This window comes from Perissodus microlepis, chromosome 17 (genome assembly GCF_051167445.1).
Source record: "Perissodus microlepis isolate ML-2025 ecotype Zambia chromosome 17, ASM5116744v1, whole genome shotgun sequence".
NCBI lineage: Eukaryota > Metazoa > Chordata > Actinopteri > Cichliformes > Cichlidae > Perissodus > Perissodus microlepis.
In genome coordinates, this window is record NC_140477.1 from 38,224,529 (window position 1) to 38,234,888 (window position 10,360).

Below are 10,360 nucleotides of genomic sequence, written 5' to 3' on the forward strand. Positions count from 1 at the left end.
GTTGACTATTTTGAATGAAACGCTTGATTGTTCGATGATCACGCTTCAGAAGCTTTGCAATTTTGAGACTGCTGCATCCCTCTGCAAGATATCTCACTATTTTTGACTTTTCTGAGCCTGTCAAGTCCTTCTTTTGACCCATTTTGCCAAAGGAAAGGAAGTTGCCTAATAATTATGCACACCTGATATAGGGTGTTGATGTCATTAGACCACACCCCTTCTCATTACAGAGATGCACATCACCTAATATGCTTAATTGGTAGTAGGCTTTCGAGCCTATACAGCTTGGAGTAAGACAACATGCATGAAGAGGATGATGTGGACAAAATACTCATTTGCCTAATAATTCTGCACTCCCTGTAAATGGGGATTTATGAACACTAAACTTTCATGTTCAGAGAACACTCTCAGGTATATCTTGAGGATCTGAGTGTTCATGTGATTTATATTCTTTGCTATATATATGCAACAACGTCCAATGTTACATGTTAGTCAACTTCATTCACATTAATTAACCTTCAGCTTTCGAAACTTAAGTTTTCATATTTCCTTGAACCACTTGAATGCACCTTTTCTAATTCGTGTTTTACCGGGGGTCCGCGAAGGCGCTTCGTTGGCATTTTACGGCCTGCGATTGGTTCGATTTGTGTTATTTGCACCACGTGACACCAGACATGGCCGCCAGCGAGCCGAGTAAAGACGGTAAGTGTGACTTTTTAAACGTGTCCGCGGCTTTAATGCTGATATCTGGTGGTCTGCGTGCAAAGCTTTGGGTGTCGGTGACTCTCCGAGTCTGTGGGAATTCACAATCAGCAGAAAAAAGGCTAAAAAAAAAATCAGAAAAGCAGGCGGGAAACCGCCCGGCTAAGCTAGCAGGCTAGGAAATAGCTGGGCTGCTAACTCTGATTATACAGCAATCTCTATATTCAGTCAGTACACTCAGTCTGACAGCTGTGAAGTTTATTCAGGATTTAACAGCGTGTAAAGTCTGAGCTCGATTAATGAGTTATTTAATTAATTAATTAATTTTTTTAACTTTTAGATCATAGTTTTGTCCCCACGGGTGATGAAAATAATTGTATACAGACAGATTTTTGTAGATCAGAGGGAAATGCTTCTTCATGCCAGGCTGTACATTCTCGCTTCCGCTTGGTTTTGACTCACCTGGTCTGGAGTAGAGTGTGTGTGTGGTATATAAGGTGTAGTCTCTCTTCTGCTTTCTCAGGTAAGGACAGCATTCTGGAGCCGCTGTGTGTTTCCCTGAGCAGCCGGCTGACACCTCCAGCCCTCCCGGTGTTCAATGTCCCGGCTCCGAGCCGCTGGTCTGCCTGTTCTGCTCTGAGTCCGTCCCACCGCCGCAGAAAGACGTCCTCCTCAGACACCTGCTGATGGAGCACAAGCTTGTCATCGCCGACGTCAAACGCATCGCAGACGTCCCAAAGTGCGAGCCACACATGCTCCGGCTCACTCGTTTAACTCTCGGGAACACGTTTGGATGTTTTTAGCATTTGGAACTCGATCATTTCACCAAAGACTTACTGTAATTATTTGGGGTGATGGGGGGAAACCCTTACCTTACAAGTATACATATATACAACAAGTCCAGCATGTCCACGCCTGTTAGTGTGCTGCTTTTATGAACCGTGACGAAGTGTTTCTGTGCGCCGGTAAACCTGGCTGTGAGTCGGCTGCGGTTTTTACTGACGAGTTTCCTCCATCAGGTACTTGCTGTACTGGAAGGGCAGATTCCTCGAGCAGCCGGTCACAGATTTCTGCAGCGTCATCAAAACCAACTCCACGGGCCCAGTCGGTGAGTTCACTCAAACCCACAGAGGACCTGACCTTTCAAAGTGAACCACGTACACTTCCTCCAGCTCTGATTAATGACTCATTAAAAACTCTTCTTCCTCGCTGACCTGACAGAGGAGCAGGAGGACTACTTCCTGCTGTGTGACGTCCTTCCAGAAGACAGAGTCCTCCGAGAGAAGCTGCAGCAGAAACGACTGGTGAGGAGACGTGACACTCGGAGCATCCTGAGTGAATCTTGTGCTGCTGGAAGTTTCGTTTCTTTTAAACTTTATTTTGAGGCAAAGTCTGAAAATCAGGAAAAATCAGAAAAATTGCAGATTTGAGTGATGATTTTACACGCTTTGTGTCGTTGTAACCTCTGCACTTTAAATATCTGAGCACTCTGAGGTAGTTTTCTGAAGAATTCCTCTGAGCTCTTCTTCTGTGCTCCCACAGGAGGAGGTCCTGGAGCAGCAGCCGAAGGAGCGAGACGACAGCAGCTTCCATCGTCTCTGCATGTTCTGCAGCGAAGAGTTCACGGGAAACAGGTAAAGCGCCGCAGGATTCCCATCAGTCCTGGAAACCTCACGTGTGTTAGATTAAAGCAGACAGAAGGTAGAGCTTCCTGAAATCATGTGACTTAAAGCTTCTTTGCTTCCTGTAGTCATCCTCTTATGATCCAACCCCCAAAAAGCTGCTTTGAGGCATAATTCCATAAACATCATTCAGTGACATGTCTGAACCTGAACCAAGAAGCTGATCTGAGACCAGTGCAGCTCCTCATCCTTCTTCCTCTTCTGCTAAGGGTCAGGTCTCAGACCTGTGCAGGTGTGCGCTGGTTCATGAATGGCATGAAGGTGTGACTGGCTTCTCACTGGTGTTTACCACAGTTCTTGTGTGGATCTGTGTCTTTACCTCCAGTTAAGCTTCCATCCATCCATTTTCAGTCACTGTGTTGGTTCGCAGATGCTCGGCCTCCCTCTGCACAGGCACCACCTCCAGCTCCTTGTGGGAGGACGCCGAGAGACATAACCCGTGTCCGCTCCGGGTCTCCTCACATTTGGACATGCAGCGGCCCATGGCGAGAGAGGCTGCTTCCCTCTGTCTGCCACTATGGGCACGCTGCGTGGATCTTGAAGTCTTGTCCAAATGGGAACTTCTGGACGAAGCCCAAAGGACTGCAGCGCAGTGCTAACAGTGATGATGTCAGCTGATGTTTTCTTTTGTTTATTAAAAATGGCTCCACGTGCTGTTTCCAGGTCGTCTCTGCTGAACCACATGGCCAGAGAGCATTCCTTCAGCATCGGACTGCCGGACAACATCGTCTACTGCAGCGAGTTCCTCGACACGCTGCAGGACAAACTGGACAGGTACGCTAATCGTTGCTTTTTATTCACAGCGTTAAGTTTTGTTTTGCTTCGCGCGCCTTTTCATTTTGCTGCCCTCGCTTCAGTCTGCAGTGTCTGTACTGCGAGAAAACGTTTCGAGATAAAACCACGCTGAAGGATCACATGAGGAAAAAAGCTCACCGCCGCATCAGCGCCAAAAACCACGAGTACGACCGCTTCTACGTCATCAACTACCTGGTAAAGCCCAGCGACACACTCGCCACACGCTTCCACGTCAGGATAAACGAAGCAGTTCTGTAGAAGCAAACGCACTACCTGAATGTATTGTTCTGATTTTAAAGCGTCCCTCCTGTCCTGTCAGGAACTGGGAAAAACGTGGGAGGAGGTGCAAAGCGAAGATGACCGTGAGCTGGCGGATGATGAGGATGAGTAAGTATCCTCATGTAGCTCTGTGAGGACGGCATTAACTAAAGTGTCCTGATTCATGTCATACAGACTGCTCTGTGTCGTGTTAAAGGCAAAAACCGGGCCGGGCTGCACTTGCGTGTAATACCAGTTTTTACCACCAGATGGTGCAGTTAGTGGCTGTAACGTTTATTTTAAACCAACACGACATCACCAGTCTGAGCACGCTTGATCTCCAGCGCTAACCAGGTGCTGAACCAGGTGCTGTGAGCTCGGGGTAGCTGTGGATCAGGAGGTACAGCGAAAGGTTGGAGGTTTGATCCCCGGCTCGATCCCAGATACTGAACCTCGGGTTGTCCCTCCTGAGAATATTCTTATTTACTGTGTCAGCCTGGATACAAAAGTTTAAATCAAGTCCGCTTCCTACTCCTCCTCTGATCCTGCGTGAATGCTTTCAGTCTGCTCGTTTCATCTCCGCATCGTCCGCAGTGATTGGTCGGACTGGCAGGCTCATCCGGTCTCTGCGGTGTGTCTGTTCTGTGATCACCAATCGGAGACGTTGGAGCAGATCCACGCGCATATGAAGGTACGGGAACGTAGAAGTTTCAGAGAAGGAAAATATCGTTTTCTGCGTTTCATCCCTGAAACGATTCTGCAAAGGATTCTGGGAGAACGGAGACAGTGCACACTAACAGGAAACGATCTGCTTCCTGAGGTCTCTGCAAACACATGAATCCATCGTAAGCACAAAACATGGATTTTACTCAAAAAGTGCCCTCACACACAGATGGACCGAAGCTGAAGAGCTTTTAAAATGAAGCGCCTTTTATTTTGAAAAGTTTCCAAATACATGATTGTCAAAACTTTAACAAGCAAATAAAAATGTTTCCTCGTTGTTGGGTCTGTGTTTCCACAGGCCCCGCTAGTTTAGAGACTTATTCATCATGAAGAAAACAAGACATAACAGAACATCTTCAACCGCTTTTTCACTCGCTAACGAGGGAAGTCTTTGGTCAAGAACCAGCTCTTGGAGGTCACGCTCCTAACCTGTCTCGGGCCCGAAATCCTTCAAAGAGCAGCTGTCCCCGTAGCTATTTATTGACATCACAGTTACAATACACAATACAACACAAGCACCTCCCACCGTAAAACCCCCCAATGGTTCTAAGACAAGGCAGTGTGTGTGTGTGAGAGACCTCCTGCTGACCAAAAGGATCATAAAAGCAGGAAGCTTACAACAGAAGAAACAGATCTGTCAGGATGCATCTGCAATAAAAGCTCCCCCAGCACAGAGTGGCTGGAGAGGTCAGAGACAAAGGAACGTCTTGATCCTATAGATTGAACTCAGACCTTACAAATTTAAGAAACACGATGACAACATTCAACAATTAGACTTAACACTGGTGAACAATAAATAAAATCTAGGATTCGACGTCGACTGCAGTCAGATTTTTGTCGTTGATTAAACGTTCTGGTTTAAAGTTAGAACCAGTTTCCCAAACGTGACTCTGCTCACGAGTGACGAGTTTACCTGAGAGGCAGAAAAGTTTCTCTCTGCTTTCTGGTTTTGTTATTTATGAAGTCTGTAACGAGCGTCGCGGCGTTGCGTGACCCTGACATCTTTCTGTTTCGTGATTGTTTTGCGGGAGGCTCACGGCTTCCACCTCCTTAAGACCGAGCTCAGTGAGTGAAGTCTCTGTGGTAATTCGAGCGCAGTTTTCTTCTATTTCTTCCTTCTGAGTGTTTCTAATGTTCTGTCCTCCCTCAGACCTCAAGTTCTACCAGCAGGTCAAACTGGTGAACTTCATCCGGCGGCAGATCCATCAGAGCCGCTGCTACGGCTGCACGCGGATGTTCGACTGCCGGGCGGACGCCCTGCGTCACATCGCGGCTGAAGGTCACGTGATGAAACTGCCAGAGATGTCCGCCTGGGACCAGCCGCAGTAGGTTTAACGAAGCGCCTGTGATCCGCAGAATTAACCAATGAGAGCGCGGGCTTTAAAGCTGGCGTACAGCTGCTGATGAACGTGGTCAACGCCACAGATGTTTACACTACATTTGGAGTATTTTTATCAGCTGATGAAAATGGCGTCCTTTTTTAAGTTGGGACTAATTTGAGCCTGAGCACTAAACTTCGTCTCGCTCCGCAGGTATTACTTCCCCACGTACGAGAACGGCGCTCTCCTGTGCACGCTCTCTGACAGCGAGGAAGGCGACGGTGACGAGGAGCATCGCGGCGAGGAGATCCCGGTCATCGCGGAGGACATCTCTAACCTGAGAGCGCTGAAACAGTCCAGCGTCCTCAAGCAGCTGCTGAAGGAGCGAGGAGGCAGCAGCTAGGACCACAGACGGACACGTGTCATACGTTTGACTCAAAGTCGTCTCTGACGTCGGCTGAGCTCAGCTCACGGTGACCACATCCCACATGGCTGGAACGCAGCGGCACGGGTTTGAGTCCGGCCCGTGGTCTTTCCCTCTCAACTATTTCCTGTACGTCTCTACTCAGTAAAGATAAGAAAGTTTAAAAGAAGAGTCCTCTCCACAGCTGGACACGCGGACGCCGTGATGTCCGCTGAAACGTAATTGCTCTGCCTCGTGCAATGAAGCTGAAACATGCGTTTTCTTGAATATGAATTTTATTACTCGAGTAAAAATGATTTTCTTTTGTAACTTGTAACTGAGCTGGATTCAGTGCTGTGGTGGACGAGCAGCTCATCGTCAAGAGAAGACGAGAGAACTCTTTATAGTCATTGCAGAGTCACACTAGGAACAACAGTACTACACAATTGGAAACTGTCCCGCGTCGGCACTACGCACAATCAATCAATCTTTATTTATAAAGCACTTTTCATACAAAGATGTAGCACAAAGTGCTTTACCTGCTTAAAAGCAGCCCACCCCGCCCTCCAGCTCACTCCCAACACAAACAACACAACACAGGAACTTGATAAATGAAACGAATGAGTGTATGTTTTACTGCACATTGTTATTATTGTTGTTGTTGTTGTCCCCTCAAAAAGTCCAGGGACTTCTCGTGCCTGAAACATCTGTCCTACTTGGCGTTTCTGTTGTTTTTCTGCGTCGCGTTGCCGAGCGACACCTGCCGTATGGTGGAGCCGAACTGCAGCGCGCTCAGAGTTTCCACCGCGTCCTTCGCGTCCGGGCTCACGTTCACGAACGTGCAGCACTGAGGAGAGAAACGAGAGGTCGCTGCAGGAACTCACTGCTGTCAAACTTCCTGTTTTATCCTCATTTCTGACTCTGGCAGGCCCAGGCTGTGTCCCAATCCAGCGACCGCACGCGTACTACGTACGGTGCGTACTATAAGTACGAGAAGTGCGGAAGTGAGAGGCTTGTGAAATGGGACGGTCTAGCCTTCGTCGTGCTGTTCAGGTTGCCTAGCAACCATGATACTAACCGCGAGAAACGTGTCATACGGCTTTGTTTGACAGAAATGAAGGAGAAAAATGTTTTGTTGGTCATTCATTTTTGTCATGACATCACTTTGATTAGTTGAGTATCTGAGGCTGAGACCACAGGACTGTAAAACATGATTGTTGGGCTTCATTTCTGTGCTGAACACTCATTTAAGATTAGTTAGTAAATAACAATTAGCTGATGTTGTTCATGAGACTAAAGTCATCTCACTGTGGTAATGTAAATATAATATGGCCAATATTATAGTATTGTCAGATTATTATGATATATATATATTACAGGATATATTACAGCAGTGAGCTTGAACTCTGGGTCAGAGATTCAAGTTGCAGTTATTTATATTTCCTATCACCTTAAATCTTCACTCAAAGACAAGTATCTGTGACAGTGTATATACAGATGTATTATACATAAGAGACAAATATTGTTTGTTTAATTTGTTAGAATTATTACATTTGGCTCAATGCTTACATATATGAGTACATGATGATAATAATCATGAGCCCACAGAGCGTCATGATAATAATCATGACCCCGCAGAGCGTCATGATAATAATCATGACCCCGCAGAGCGTCATGATAATAATCATGACCCCACAGAGCGTCACGATAATAATCATGACCCCACAGAGCGTCACGATAATAATCATGACCCCACAGAGCGGGACATTCGCTTCAGCCGAAAATCTTAGAGGCGACCCAGAAAGCTGCAGGAAGAGCAATGACACATCCGGCAACAGTTAAACCTACTTTAAGTAGGTTTAGACCCCACGAACCAAGGGATTCTCTTTCTGTTGTCTGTTGTTCATGTACCGCTGGGCGCTGAAGATTTTCCACAGTTTGTCTGAGTTCTGCGATCTCTTGCCTCAATTGTGCGTCTGCTTGCCCGAGTTGTGCGTTTTCTTGACTGAGTTGTGCGTTTGCTTGACTGAGTTGTGTTTTCTTGATTGAGTTGTATGTAGTTTTCACTGAGTTGAGCGTTTTCTTCACCGAGTCGTATGTTTTCTCGAGTGACTGTTAGGATATGTTGATTGAATTCTATGAACATTTCACTGAGTTGTGCGTTTTCTTCCCTGAGTTCATCTGTCGTACGCTGCAGTGGGTCTGACTGATCTCCGGTTCCCTGTGACATTTCTTTAACGGTTAAAAGCTCAAAAGTGTCAAAAAGTTAAATCTCTGAATGATTTAAATGCAAAGGTCAGCTTTGTCTAAAACAACTGGCTCTTTCTGATGTAAACTGTTAAACGAGCTCCTCTATTTAAGGACTTGGTGGGTGTGGCAGAGAATGTGATGTCACCGTGACGTCACAATGATCCTTTGAGAAGATCAAAGGATCAAAGGAGCGCTGTGGATCATTCTGCGCATGCTCAGATCATAAAGGTGCTTTTAGCAACAGCTGGTGGTGATTCATCGTTATCAACCCTTAAACTCGTGAATTGGCTCTCTAGCTTTTCGATTGCTACTGTTGTCTATCACATATGTATTATTTGGAACCCAGCTTACCTGTAAAAACAGACACACAGCAGGTAACAGGAACTACTCGGTGCGCCAGCTCGGCACCACTAGGCTGTGTCCCAATTCAGGGTCTGCACGCTCGAAGTACGCGCACTACGCGTACTACGTACGGTGCGTACTATAAGTACGAGAAGTGCGGAAGTGAGAGGCTTGTGAAATGGGACGGTCTAGCCTTCGTCGTGCTGTTCAGGTTGCCTAGCAACCATGATACTAACCGCGAGAAACGTGTCATACGGCTTTGTTTGACAGAAATGAAGGAGAAAAATGTTTTGTTGGTCATTCATTTTTGTCATGACATCACTTTGATTAGTTGAGTATCTGAGGCTGAGACCACAGGACTGTAAAACATGATTGTTGGGCTTCATTTCTGTGCTGAACACTCATTTAAGATTAGTTAGTAAATAACAATTAGCTGATGTTGTTCATGAGACTAAAGTCATCTCACTGTGGTAATGTAAATATAATATGGCCAATATTATAGTATTGTCAGATTATTATGATATATATATATTACAGGATATATTACAGCAGTGAGCTTGAACTCTGGGTCAGAGATTCAAGTTGCAGTTATTTATATTTCCTATCACCTTAAATGAAGTCCTTGTGTTTGGGCTTCCTAAAGACCCCAACCTTTCCCTTGATTTTATGGGACCCCTAACTTCCGAATGTACTTCCTCCATTAAGAGCCTCGGTGTTACTTTTGACAGTGCTTTTAAATTTGATAAACAAATCAGCTCCGTAGTCAAGGGATCTTTTTATCATCTACGTATTTTAGCTAAAGTCAAGTCCTACCTGTCCAGGAACGATCTAGAAAGGGTGGTCCATGCTTTTATTACTTCACGGCTGGACTACTGTAACTCCCTTTATGCTGGTTTAGATCGTTCCTGTCTGCATCGCCTCCAACTGGTGCAGAACGCTGCTGCTCGCATGCTGACCGGCTCCAAAAAGAGAGACCACATCACTCCGGTCCTCTGCTCTCTCCACTGGCTCCCAGTTGCTTTTAGGATTGATTTTAAAATTTTACTGCTGGTTTTTAAGGTTCTTAACGGTACTGCACCTCCTTACCTGGCGGAGCTTCTTAGCATTTACCGCCCCAGGAGATCTTTGAGGTCAGCAGACCTGATGCTTTTAGATGTTCCCAGGTACAGACTAAAGACTAGGGGAGAGAGGGCTTTTGCTGTGGCTGCACCCAGACTGTGGAACAGTTTACCTCCTCACATCAGATTCTCCACAAGCCTAGGAACCTTTAAAACTGCTCTTAAAACTCACCTCTTCTCATTGGCCTTTAGCAAGGTTTAACTTATTGTTTTAATCTATTGTTTTATCAGTGAGGTGTTTTATGTATTTGTGTTTTATTGTATTTTATATTTGTATTTTATTGTACAGCACTTTGGTCAGCCTCGGTTGTTTTTAAATGTGCTTTATAAATAAACTTGACTTGACTAAATCTTCACTCAAAGACAAGTATCTTTGACAGTGTATCTATAGATGTATTATGTAACAAATATTGTTTGTTTAATTTGTTGGCATTACTAAATTTGGCTCAATGCTTACACATATGTGTAAAAAGCAAATGTACGAGCTGTGATAACTGTGTCTGATAGGATGAAGAGTCGACTGATATATGAAATATTCCTTTATTGGGGGAGAAAATCAGACCATGTCATAACTGCTTTAAGTCACACAGAATAGATATCAGAGCCTTAAACAGGCTGACTTCTGCTAAATGGGTCAAACTGGGCAGAAAGTCTACAAACACATAACATCCTTATGGAATATGATGTAACACTATAGATCAACTTAGCTCAGAATATATAAAGCATATAAACAATTACAGCAATATGATGCAACAAACACAGCAGCTA

The 10,360-nt window shown here is 45.3% G+C and overlaps 1 pseudogene across 1 annotated transcript; it reads left to right on the forward strand.

Moving 5' to 3' along the window:
* The first annotated feature begins 659 nt into the window (after positions 1-659).
* LOC146370090 (zinc finger protein 277-like) lies at positions 660-9,948 on the forward strand (annotated as a pseudogene). The gene is made up of 12 exons (XR_014797309.1): positions 660-702; positions 1,226-1,441; positions 1,722-1,810; positions 1,924-2,006; positions 2,245-2,336; positions 3,048-3,158; positions 3,242-3,374; positions 3,499-3,566; positions 4,032-4,128; positions 5,192-5,225; positions 5,311-5,485; positions 5,693-9,948. The product of XR_014797309.1 is annotated as a zinc finger protein 277-like (transcript).
* Positions 9,949-10,360: the final 412 nt, after the last annotated feature.